Source organism: Rosa chinensis, chromosome 1, assembly GCF_002994745.2.
Source record: "Rosa chinensis cultivar Old Blush chromosome 1, RchiOBHm-V2, whole genome shotgun sequence".
Classification (NCBI taxonomy): domain Eukaryota; kingdom Viridiplantae; phylum Streptophyta; class Magnoliopsida; order Rosales; family Rosaceae; genus Rosa; species Rosa chinensis.
The window spans coordinates 7,656,592-7,669,342 of record NC_037088.1 but is presented as its reverse complement, the minus strand read 5'-3'; the positions used below and the strand labels follow the sequence as shown (position 1 = coordinate 7,669,342).

Sequence of the window (12,751 nt, the reverse complement as noted above, 5' to 3'; positions counted from 1 at the left end):
ATCTGTAGAAGTATATTCTCCTCCATTGTCTGACCTCAAAACTTTAATCTTCCTTTCAGTTTCATTCTCAACCATTCTCTTCCAATTAGATAAAATACCCAGCACTTCAGTCTTATGCTTCATTGTGTAAACCCAAACTCTTCTAGAGTAATCATCAACAAAAGTAACAAACCAATGCCTACCACTCATTGAGGCTGTTTGTGTTGGACCCCAAACATTGGAATGCACATAGTTAAGAATACCTCTGGTTTGATGTATTGCGGCACCAAAACTCACTCTTGTTTGCTTCCCCAAAACACAATGCTCACAAAAACTAAGCTTACCAGATTTAACACCTTTCAGTAACCTTTGTTTTGCAAGCCCTTGCAAAACTTTCTCACCAGCATGCCCAAGTCTCATGTGCCACAATTTGGTGTTATCAACATCGTCATCAACACAAGTAACTGCAGCTATACCTACGATGGTTTTTGCTTCAAGGAAATACAGTTTTTGTACACGGGGAGCTTTCATCACAACCATCGACCCCTTGGTGACCTTCATCATGTTCTCCTAAGTGAGCATGGTAGCCCTTTTCTTCCAAAGTACCAACAGAAATCAGATTCTTAGAGAGTTTAGGAACATACCACACATTAGTTAAAGTTCTAACTACTCCATCATGGAACTTCAATTTGACAGTTCCAACTCCTTTCCTCTCCAAGCCATAATCATCACAAGTGATAACATCACCACTCACATTTGTATCCAAAGTAGAAAACTATTCCTTTCTCGGAGTCATATGCTCAGTACAAGCACAATCCATTATCCACTTTTCTTTGTCATTGATGGGAGACACACACAAAACATAATCAGGTTCCTTCTCAGCAAGGACTACATTAGCACTAGAGCTTGCACCCTTGTTTTGTAGTTTCAGACAATCTTTCTTCCAATGGCCTTTATTATGGCAAAAGGCACACTCATTTCTACCCAAGCTCTTCCTATCCTTTGAAACTCCTCTTGGACCAGAAAAGAACTTCTTCTTGCCCCCAAATTTCTTTCTTTCACGTGATCTACCTCTCACAATCAAAGCCTCTGAAGTACTGGAAGTACTATCATATTTATCCTTGTGCCTAACTTCATAATTCATCAATGCATTAAACACTTCATCAAATTTAATAGTGTCTTTACCATATAGCAAGGTAGTAGCTAAATGATCATATGCATCAGGTAGAGAATTTAACAACAATAAGGCTTTATCTTCATCCTTAATTTCTTCATCCAAATTTAACAAATCAGCAATTAACTTGTTAAAGGCATCAAGGTGTTGAATCATCTTTGTACCTCTGAATTGGAACCGGTATAACTTCTTCTTCAAGTGTAGACGATTCTCTATGCTCTTCATCATATACTTGTCTTCCAATTTCTGCCATAACATCTTCGCCGATGTCTCCTGCATCACAAAATACTTTTGGGCTTTAGCGAGACACAACCTTATCGACGAGCAAGCTACCCGATTCAGCCTTTTCCATTCTTCCATATCTTCAGGCATATTCTCCAAAGTCAGAGTCATATCCAAGTCCTGTTGAGCCAAGACATCTCTAACTTCACATTGCCTCATACCAAAGTTGTTTGTTCCATCAAATTTCTCCACTTCAAACTTTGCATTTTGCATAGTTGTTCCTGCAACTCGTGCTCCACCTCCACCAAATGGATTGACTTGGACATCTTGATTGTCTTCCATCTATACCAACCGGATCGAGAGCCGAAGCTCTGATACCAATTGTTGTGCCAAATAGACACCAAGAAGACAAACCAGTAGCAGAAAATTCATAAAATAACACCAACAAATAGATACAGAACAACCCAACCACAATCCAAAGTAGTATCAGATAAACTAAAATGCAAGAATGGAGAAAATAAGACAACAAAGTGTTTACCCAATTCAGCAATTTGCCTACATCTGGGGAGTAGACGGAACCACTCAATTTCACTATCAAATAGAAGGATTTTGTACAATTTCTCTCACACAATCTCAACAGAGAAGAACACTCATTTTTCTCTCAACTCTCTCTGTTTTCTCACACACACACAAACTGCTGCAGTTTTGCAGTTTTATTCTATTACAAATGGGTAGTTTTTCCCAATTCAAATAACCAAATAACCTCTATATACGGTTATTAAATATCTATCCATTTAAAGACAGCAAACAACTAATCTGACTCAGACAAAGGTTGACCCCCCCCCCCCCCCAAACGTTTGTCTTATTTTACTTAATGACTATATATACCTTATACGATTTCATGAAACTTGGTCGTGATTCAATCAATGTGCCCCCAACCAATGGCAGCAACAAGTAAAGAACAAATAAAGAGAATAATTTGAAATTCATAGTAATTAATGTGTACTACCTACTTACCTAATTTATAATAAGAATGTTAACGTTAGTGATCCGTGGGATCTCTAGTTAGCTTTAGAGAGAGAGAGAGAGAGAGAGAGAGAGAGAGAGAGAGAGAATGAAACAAGATATATAGTGGTTCGTCTCCCGCCTTAGCGGGAAACTACATCCATTTGAATGCTATACTAGTGTGTTGAGCCTTGCGGCTCAAGGGGATTACAAAAGATGTAATGCGGATCTCTTGAGTTGTGGGAGGAGTCTCCTTTTATAGGGGAAGGAGGCTCCCTCATTTACATTTTCTTAGATGTGGGACTCAAAGTTACTATTCTAGTCTAGAGAAGCATATTGTAGAGGCAACTTGGCAAGGCCGGGAAGGTGGCTTCCCGGCGACGGATTTGCGACTTCCGGATACCGTAGCGTAGCTTGAACATAAGGCTACAAGATGCATGTCTCGGTTGGGACTCACCATAGCTTGTGGGTGTCCCAAAGAGGGTGTTACTTCTGCTTGGTGAGATGGCAAACTAGTGTCACTAGTAGAGGTATCTACAAAGAAATAGTGAAATGTTACTTAGGTTTAGAATATTTTACAATTAATTATCATTGATCTCTAGTTTATTTTATTCTGGAGGTATATCAGACGGCATTCAAGTTGGTGGCACTGCTGCTGACCCTTTGAGTGCAATCCATCAGGCAGTGATCCTGGCTAAATGCCTTCTAATTGAGAAGAGCACGCGACATGATGACATGCAGAGTAAGTTATTTTGATATATTTTTGCATTTGTATGAGTGCGTGTGAGCAGAAGAGTTCACTGCAGTAGTTGTATTTGATTTGTCATCACGTTTCTGAATAGGGCATTTTGCTCTAGATTCTACCTTTGACAGAAATACAAATTCACTTAAATGCAAAGTATAGATTTTGGTGGTGCAAGGAACCACTGACATCTACCATTGAGAAGGTGACCTTGTATCTAGGAATATAAGTGGATTTGTAAAACTTATTCGGCTTCATATTCTTGAGGATCCTTTCTCTAGAAATGTGTTGTATACCTTGTAAAGTTATGAAAATGATATGTTGGCCACATTGGTATAACATTCTAGATTGAACTTAACTATCATTTAAAATAATTTTGTTACTTTGTTCTTCGAGCACATTGATTTTTCATACGAATATATTTGAGTTTCTACGTTTGATTATTCAACAACCCAAATTTTTATTTTTCAGGATGGGAAATGGCTCCATACATCGAGGCAATTGATTCTCAGCTATCATCATATTTTATTGTAAGTATTGATTTCCTTGAATATATTTTAATGTATGTATAATATTTAAACTTCCCTATATTTTGTCAATTTTAGATTCTTTCTGATGACGGTAATAAATGTTGGTTCATATTGTAAAAGTTTGAATCTGGATAGGAAGGAGCTTTTGTGGTGGGTAGGACAATGGAGCTGTTACAAAAATGTATCTATGTTCTTTTATGAATTGTTCATTTAAGTTAGTTCCGATATGTTTTATCATTCTCAGATCAATAAGTATAGCTAGGGTTTGAAACTTGAAATAACTAGTTATAGTAGGTATGAAAAGACTACTTGGAATGTCTCTTAAGCTGTATGTTGCTGCAACATAATGCATTGAGTGGTAGTATTGGTTGCCAAACAGAGTTCTTGACAAAGTGACTTTAGTTCTGCTCTGATTTGTTGGACATAGATTTAGTCGCTGACTCACTATGGAGTATAGATCATGTAAGTTGTAGTGTTTTACAAGTACAAGGCATGGAAACATGGATAATCTGAAATGAGCATATACCCTATGTAGATATGCATACGTTTAATGACTCATGCTGAAATATGGTTGCTTCATGATATCTTTAATCATGAACTGCAAGGTGTGTGACTAGAACTTATCCTTAATTGGTTTATTGCTTTTGTTAAATTTTTATCAATTTTAATTCACATAATTTTTTTTTTCTCTTCAACAGATACGATGATGCTGTGATGTCCTATATATTAGGTGGGAGTCGACACGTAGTCACACAAAGGAACGTGCGTTGATGATGATGGAAACATTGGTAGGGTCTGGCATCTTTATTGAATATATGAAGCAGTATCATGGATATTTTCTGCTTTTCATTCAGTGCTTATCTTTCTTATTTCTAAATATATCCAGCTTGGGTGAATTATTTAAGTCTAAGAATTCCATTTTAATTAGTAGCTTAGAAATGTTAGAAGGCAACAACACAGGGTTTGAGGCAAGCTCTCCTAAGTGCTTAAGATGCTCTTTCTTTTTGGCAAATGTCAGGCAAACTTGAATCTATATTTCCTGAATTATTCCTACTCACCTACTCGATTTACATTCCTTTTGGTATGGCTTATATATGCTAAATCATAATTACCAGCTGTGCAGTTAGCTAAGCACTGTATTCATATACATAAAACACACATAAATTAAGTATTATTAAAGAAACGTACTTTTAAGTTGTTTGATGGATTGAGCACTCTTCTGATATCTGCTTCTCTTAATGTGTATTTGACTTTAACTATCAGTGCTTGGGGTGATATTGTTCCAGCTCTAGTGGTTCAAAATTCTCAATTAGTTGTTGGAAGTTTATTTTATAGTAGAAACTCAGAATAAATTGTTATTTCAGGTTCAGGGTATCAAGGAGCCCTCTCCAGGAGTGGCAGACAGGATTCCTTTCTGCTATGGGATTTATATCCCTACAGTTTCAGCCTTGCGGAAGTATATCTTCATCTTTTGTTGACTTTTGATTTATATAGTGGGTTTGTTTTGCTCTACAAATGTCTTTTTTTTAATTCTCTTGTTGTTTCTTATTGGCAGTGCTTCTTGTTATTTTTTCTCGTTCCATTTTAGGGAATACGGTGAACTTTGTGTCCACTGTGGTCTGATAGGAGAGGCAGTCAAAATTTTTGAGGACTTGGAATTATGGGATAATCTAATATTCTGCTATAGGTATGAAGCAACATAATGAAAACTCAATTTCTCTTTTATGTATTATTTTTTATTTTCATGCTTCCCTTCTAAATTGAGTCATGTGAGATATCATATTAAAAACAGCCTATTGGAGAAAAAAGCAGCAGCTGTTGAACTGATCAATATGGTATGTATTGGGTTTCCTTTCAACCTTTGTACGCAAAAGAATTATTTGTGTTTGAAAAAGTTTTGTTTTTCTTTAATCTCTAGTTTAGTATGGGTTGCTATTTTATTTACATCCATCATTCTTGTGTCTATAGACGCATCACTGTGTATGAATAGTGATTTTCTTCGTATCTCTTTTCTAGGTTCATTCACCTACAAGTCTATAATATGTGCATGAAAAAATTTAGAGCAAACCATATCACTTACTTGAAAAAGTTTTGTAGGTGTTCATTGGGTGACATTACTAATGATGATGCCTGCTTTGAAAAAGCCCTAGAAGTTTCAAACGATAGGTCGGCTCAGGCTAAGGTGATCCCATCCTACTATTTCCTCATAAATCTTTCTCAGTTCACTTCTATAGAGTTTTCCTAATATTGCTTGTTCTACGTGACAGAGGTCTCTTGCACGCAGTGCATACAACAGGGGGCAATATAGAACATCAAAACTTCTATGGTATTTTATCTTTGAAGCCTTCCTAATCCTTCCTGCTTCCTAGATATGATTTTGTTTGGTTGATAATCTTCACAACTCTTGTTTAGTAGTCTTGTTCTCGTTTTTTTTTTTTTTAAATAAAACTTTATAACTCATTAACGATATTAATGGACAATGATATTCTGTATGTCATATTTCAGGGAGTCTGCAATGGCCTTGAATTCTCTGTATCCTGATGGCTGGTTTGCCCTAGGGGCTGCTGCATTAAAGGTAACTTATTTGATCCATAAAACGTTATATTGTTATGTTCAGTTATTATTTTAATTTTTTGATTACACACAACACACACACACACACACACACACAATCATGTATCACAACGGTAAGAGTGATATCGCATCATGTGCCGTTTTACCTTTGTCTTATCTTGCAAGTTTTTGAACTTTTTGCTGAGTGGCTATTCAATATTATTACAGGATAGGGATATTGAGAAGGCACTAGATGGCTTTACAGGGGCTGTTCAGCTTGATCCAGAAAATGGGGAGGCACGGAATAATATTGCCTGTTTGTATGTGTTCTTCTCCTTCTAAGCATTTCTAAGCATTCTTTTTTATTCGGTCCGCTTATTGTTAATATTTTAACAATATTTATATGCTCTGACATACATTCTTTATCTGAAATTAGATGTTTGATAATTAGTGGGGTGATCAGCTATGTCTAGAAATAGAAAGTATTGATTGAAAGTTTTTGTTGTATTCTTTTAGCAGGGAGAGTATCTCGCTTTATTTTATTTATTTATTATTTTATTTTATTTTTCAGAATATATTTGATAAATTTGGGTCTACACTATGTCGTCCACTGTCCACTAGACTCACATTTTTCCTTGTTAAAATTTCAGACTCAAGGTTTAAGTGATTTGTACCCAGAAAGATCTCTTCTTTGTTAACGAGTTAATCATCACTTTGTAATAGGCATGTTCAATTATATAGAAAGTGACAATAGAACTGGAGTTAGGTTATTCTGTGTAGTCCATGCATTACAATTGAGTAATTAATTCTATATTTACTTATATAAAAAGTAATAATAGAACTAGAGTTGGGTTGTTCTACACAGTCCATGCGTTATAAGTGATTAAGAAGAATGGTTCCATGTCATTTTGATTGTGTTTATTATCTGATTATACATGATGATACACTGTAGTTGATAGTTTATATTCTAGCAGCTCATTTCAACAATTTTTTAACTTTTGCTGTACCAATTATGCAGGCATATGATAAAAGGGAAGAGTAAGGAAGCTTTCATTGCATTTAGAGAAGCACTGAAGTTCAAGCTCGTTCCTTCTCCATTAATAAAACTGTGACTCACTCTCTCTCTCCCCTCATACGCGCGTGTTCTTCCCCCCCTCCGGGTCATTACTTCATTTTATTTATTGACACTTTCTATGCTTGGTGACAGACGAAACAGCTATCAACTGTGGGAGAACTACAGCCAAGTTGCTTTAGATGTTGGCAATGTTGCTCAGTCAAGTGCTTTCCTCCAAAGAAGTGGCATATATAGATTTTCACATGAGATATATGCTTGGTGGTGTGTGCAAGTCTTAGCTTTTCTCGATGATCGCATAGGATACTGTATGAACTGTAGAAAGAAAAAAGAAAAAAAAAACTTAAAAAGATAAAAGAAATTTGAAAAAGTGGTAGTTAGAAAGTAATCAAGCAAATCTTCATGTATAAGGTCCATAATGTCTAGATGCTGTTCACCTCACCGCTCAAGATCGTCGTAGGCAGTCCATGCCATTCTTTCATCATTTGTAAGCTTTTTTATTGTCGATTATTTCTTATAGGCTCTAGAAGCTGCACGGAAGGTGTTGGATCTTACTAATAATAAGAGAATTGATGCTGAGTTATTGGAAAGAATTATGACAGAGGTGGAAAGCATGGCTTCACCCACTAATTCATCAATGACTGATGATGAAGATAACTTTCTCGTTAGTGGGACCACAAATGCAGCATCTGAGGTGGGAAAATCTCGGGAAGCTGAGCACTTAGTAGAGTTCCTTGGAAAAGTTATACAACAGGTGCATTTCACTTTTACTTGTGCTTCTGTAACTCAAATATGTGTATACTTTTCTACTAAAAACAATGCAAACTATCTGGTATTAAGCAGTCATGACGGTTGCACTAATTTATCATTTCCCAGCCCTAATACACTGTTGCTTCTGTTCATTTATAATTTTTTTTGTTTACAACTACTTTAAAAGCTTAGTTGTTAGGATGTCAGCAATAATTATTTTATATTCTGATTGATCCAGTGATATATGGGTCCTCTGCATAACTAAAGGGTCCAACATGAAGATTCAACTAGGAGGTTTCAATTAATGAGACTTCATCTCAAGATCTGCTTGGATTCCAAGACCTTGTACATTTACTACTATTAAGTTCAACTTTTTTTTTTCTTTTGTTAAAATAAAAAGCGACTATGGTATTAAAATTTCTTGTATATGAATCCTAAATCTCTCGTATATAAATAATACATATAGACACACACACGTCACCATTTCTTATCTCTCTGTCTATTTTGCTATTTTTTCTCTTCCTTTGTTGAATGGGATGGGGCAATCAAATAGTTTTGAACATTCGTGCAAGATCTATTTTCACAGCTTTTTTGATGAGCATTTATACAATAGAAAAAAGTAGTAGTCGGCTAGTTGCATGTTGTCAAAATAAACTTAAGAGCGAAGAATACGTATCTTCACTTCGAAGCAAACAGGTGCAAATATGAAAGCGCTGCTACAAGTTTTCCAACTTTTCCCTCAAATCTGTCCTAACACCGGGCCCTAAAGTTAAGCTAATCTGGAGTTATAAATGATGGTCTCATAGTTTTAGCTATTTCGAACTGTTTATCTTGGTTAAAGACATTGGGTGGTTAGCAGATTACACTGGCAACGGATGTTATGGTTTTCTCTGTGTATGTAGATAGTTCGGAGTGGAAATGGAACAGATATTTGGGGCTTGTATGCTAGATGAGGTATACCAATGTGCTAGATTAAACTGAAAGGAGACCTCTCAATGTGCAGAGAAGCTTGGTTAAAGCAAGTCAGATCATACCAGGTATCTACTGCAGGGTCACTTTTTTTGTTTGTCTTTTTTTCAATTTTTCTTTACTTCTTCAAAACAAATTATGCACAAATAGGAGAAGCTTGTTAGGAATGTGTTTTCTCTACTTGAGCGGGGAAGTTCTTAAGCTCCCAACTGGATTATAATATCTATAACTCGACTATTGAAAACTAATCTCTCATATACCCAGATGAAACCATTCCCCTACACTATGCTTCTTCGAAGTGTGAGGCACATAGATCTCATTCTCATGTCTAGATATTGTAGTTTTCCCAGAAAGAATTTGTGTTTGAACGCAAGTAGAACACATGCTTAGCAACAAAATACACAGTAAGTAGGAAAAATCATACTAAAAATGTGATCGTCCTCATCAGTCGTTCAGTGTAGAAAGCGTATTGCATATTGTGATGAATATACACAATGATGCGTTTTCTATTTATTAGCTTGATTATGTCTCCTTTTGTTTGGTTCATGGTTACTTTTTGTCTTTAAACCCTCAAAACCAGTTATAATTTCAATCACATATTCTTCAGAATGCTATAATCACATGGAGTATTTTCAGGGATCTGATTTGTGGAAAGATAGAGATCAGTTTAAAAAGTTTGTGAAATCCTCCTTGGAACTCTGCAAGGTGTATATGGAGATTTCTTCATCTACTGGCAGCCGTGATGAACTTCTCTCAGCTGATCGGCACCTATGGAACATAATGAAACAGGCAAGACTTGGCATTTCAGAAAGTTAACATTGGAATTTGTTGCTGCCATTGTTTGTTTGACATATGATATTGACTATAACACAATATTTTCTATCATTTGAAATATCTTTAATTCTTATAGATGTATAACTATTTTTGTGACTAAATAAGATACATTTGGGACATGTCAGGAGGGGAGTTTCTCAGACATGGAAGAACTTCAACATCTTAAAGCCTGCCTTGATGAAGTAAAGTTAAAACTTGATTGTGATAGTGTGTCTACTTAACTTTCTTTTGGTAGTGCCTTCTTGGAATTTTGATGTACATACAAAAAAAGAGGTTAGACCTGCCGCTGTACCATCTCATTTTATTTGGCTGTTTTATTTATTTATTTATTTATTTTATTATTATTATGTTTTTGTGTAGCTTTTCTTGATCACATTTCGAACTATAAAAATCTTTAGTGGGACTGGTATAAGAGATGTATCGCTTCACAATCATGGTAACCTGCTTGGGAGTAGTTTTGTAATTGTCAACTATGATTCTAACTATTATTGTTATTGTTATTGGCAGGATGTCTGTCCAACCTTGGTTGTTTTGGCAGGTTTACACCGTGAGCCTTCTAATGACAGGAACACTGGTGGCGTCCTACTGGATCTTCATTGAATTCATATCGAGTTGAAGTGCATGTAGAGATATCCTTTTTATGGTTTTTACCTGTCCACATGTCGGAGAGTGAGAAGAACTCTGGAGGAATGGTAGCTGCTGTTTGGGTTCACCCGACAGAACTGGCAGCTCGACAAAATTGATAATCAGCTATCAATTTATAAAGCAGATTATCAATTTTGCCAAATATAATCAGAAGGAAAAATGTTCAAACATCAGTTTTAGGATTGGCCTATATACTGTTAGGATCTGTATTCTTACTTACTATAGGTTGGCAATCTCATAGATACTAGTGAATTTACTGAATTTCTTGAATCCAGTTGATGAGAAGAACTTGAGATACTTCAAAACTTCTAGATTGGAATCTTTTACTCATAGAGAACCAAATCAGAGACCCAATGTTGAGGGCTTTCAGTGATTAATATTAGTTCCAGAAACATGGTTATTTGTCATACGACTATGAAGTTGCACGTATGTTTTCAATGCCATAGAAATTAAAACAAATTATGCATATGAAAGCCATCTATATTTTTTGTTGCCACATGGTAAAAGATACTCTGGATTGTATAGTATAAATGGTACACTGAAGCGCAACAACTTTGTATAACTAATTGATTGATAAAATTAAGACTAAATTGGCTAGCTGAATTGTTTTACCTAGTGTTATGATGCAGTAGAAAAGAATACTTTGATTTTAGGGTTTTCAATAATAATACTATTCATCCCACAAAGGGGTATATATACAAGGACAAGAAGAGTAGTCTAACCCTAATAGGAAACAAGCATTCCTATAATTACATGATAACCTAAATAAATAAGAATCATAATTACATAAGATTTACAGCTATTCTACACTCCCCCTCAAGTTGGTGCATAGATATCTATCATGCCCAACTTGTCAACTGAGCTGTCAAATATCTTCCTGGACACTCCTTTAGTAAGAACATCAGCTAACTGCTCTTCTGAGTTTACAAATGGAAAACGAATAATCTTTCTGTCAAGATTTTCTTTAATAAAATGACGGTCAACCTCCACATGCTTTGTCTTATCATGCTGAACTGGATTATGTGCAATCTCAATTGCAGCTTTATTATCACAATGCAAATCCATAGGTTGTCTAAGCTTGTAACCTAGATCTTTCGGGACATTACGAATCCATAACATTTCACAGACTCCATGTGCCATACCTCAAAATTCAGCTTCTGCACTTGATCTGGCCACAACTTTCTGTTTCTTGCTACGCCAAGTGACAAGGTTCCCTCCTACAAAAGTGAAGTACCCAAATGTAGAACGCCTGTCAGTTTTATCACCAGCCCAATCTGCATCTGTGTATCCCCCAACTTCCAATTCATCCTTTTTCTCAAACAGTAATCCTTTACCTGGAGCCATCTTCAAATACCTCAAAATCCGAAAAACTGCATCCATATGTTCTTCACTAGGACAATGCATAAACTGACTGACAACACTCACAGCATAAGCAATATCAGGTCTAGTATGTGAAAGATAAATCAACCTTCCTACAAGACGTTGATACCTTCCTTTATCAGTTGGAATTTGATCAGGATAAATGGCAAGTCTGTGATTCATCTGAATGGGTGTCTCAATTGGACTGCAGTCCAGCATCCCCGTTTCAGTAAGTAAGTCAAGAACATACTTCCTCTGTGACAGTGAAATTCCCTTCTTAGACCTCGCAACTTCAATACCCAGAAAATACTTCAGTTGCCCCAGATCCTTCATTTCAAACTCCTTTGACAGATACTTTTGTAACTCATTCATCTCTTTCGGATCATCCCCTGTAACAATCATGTCATCAACATACACAATAAGAGCTGTAATCTTACCATTCTTGCGCTTGATAAACAAGGTATGGTCAGAATTGCTCTGTCTGTACCCAAAGGCTCTCATGGACTTTGAAAATCTCCCAAACCAGGCTCTTGGAGATTGCTTCAGGCCATACAAAGACTTCTTCAATTTACACACCTTGCCAACTTCACTTGGGTAATTCTTAACACCTGGGGGCACATCCATGTACACTTCTTCTTCCAAATTCCCATTAAGAAACGCATTCTTCACATCAAACTGGTGTAAGGGCCAATCTTTGTTTGCTGCAAGTGAGATTAGAATCCGAACAGTATTGATCTTTGCCACAGGTGCAAAAGTCTCCTCATAATCAATCCCATAACGTTGTGTGTATCCTTTGGCAACCAACCTCGCCTTGTATCTATTAATAGTTCCATTTGCATTAAGCTTCACAGTAAATACCCAACGACACCCTACAGTCTTCTTTCCAACCGGCATAAGTACTAGTTCCCATGTTGCAT

General features: G+C 36.2%; 1 pseudogene; it reads left to right on the top strand.

The window, feature by feature from the left end:
• The first annotated feature begins 2,813 nt into the window (after positions 1-2,813).
• Positions 2,814-10,736, top strand: LOC112199576 (annotated as a pseudogene).
• Positions 10,737-12,751: the final 2,015 nt, after the last annotated feature.